Source organism: Pygoscelis adeliae, unplaced genomic scaffold, assembly GCF_000699105.1.
Source record: "Pygoscelis adeliae isolate BGI_AS28 unplaced genomic scaffold, ASM69910v1 Scaffold413, whole genome shotgun sequence".
NCBI lineage: Eukaryota > Metazoa > Chordata > Aves > Sphenisciformes > Spheniscidae > Pygoscelis > Pygoscelis adeliae.
Window position 1 is genome coordinate 910,971 of NW_008824403.1, and position 1,132 is coordinate 912,102.

The window sequence follows — 1,132 nt, forward strand, 5'->3', positions numbered from 1 at the left end:
CCGCCCGGGAGGGAGAGGGGCTCCGTCCCACGCCTCGCACTATTGTTCCTGGCCCGCTGGGAAGGCGGCGAAATGATCCCTGCCCGTCCTGCTCGTCCCGCTGCCGCCGCCTTAACGGCCTTATCCTCCGACCTGGAAAATTCGCACACCGCCAGAAATCCCTCTGCCTGCTCCCCAGCCTCGGAGAAATCAGAAGTCATTAATATTTGAGGAGGCAATAATTTTCCTGTTGAATCTAGAACTGTCTTCATGAATAATTCGTAGCGAGTTCTATTAGGGTTTCAGAAACATTGCGTTTTTGACAACTTCTGGGTGTTTAATAGAAACGGTGGAACCATAAAGGCCCTGCAGGAGTTTTCACAATACAGCAATTAATCACCGGGAAAGTTAAAGCGAAAAGTACAGACGCGCGGAATGATGTTTAATAAACGCAAACCCCCGATCTCGGGTTTGCCCTGAACCTGCCTCTCCGATGTAGGTCAGTTTTCCCAAGAATTTAACCATTTTCTGCTTCAGAGACTTCAAACAGTGAGGCCGTTAAAGAGCAGTAAAAGTTTGTTTACTTAAGAAAAACACTGTCATTAAGGGATGAGCTCTCCCGGTTAATGGCTGTACCTGTGCCGATCCGACAAGGAGATGGCTCGGATGCAAGTTACGTGACCCGGGGATATCCCTTTCTCCTCGAAAAAGGGGGCCGAGAAGGCAGCAGAGGAACACAACTTTGCTATCGCCCCCCCCCCCCCCCCCCCCCCACCCACCCAACAAACGAGCTATTCATAGAGCGATGGAAAAATAATTAGGTGACGAGTGACGGTCGCTGTAAAATCTCTGTGCTATGTTTAGACGATAGCGATACGGAATCAGTATACGTTCTGCATATTATATCACGTCGAGTTATATCCTAAAAATGCAACTCCTGGAAGGTCAAGCCCTGCACCGAGCATGGGGGAAGGGGAGTTTTATGAACTGGAAGGCGAAAAAAATCGTTTGGCTGTAAGCATACCTTACAATAGGATTATGTAGTTTCCCTCGCAGTGCGTAAGGCTGTACAGGAGGGGGTGGGAGGTGGAAAACCCTACACTGGAACAGATTAAATTTGACAGAAAGGGCTTATTTCTTATCTTCTTCTTCA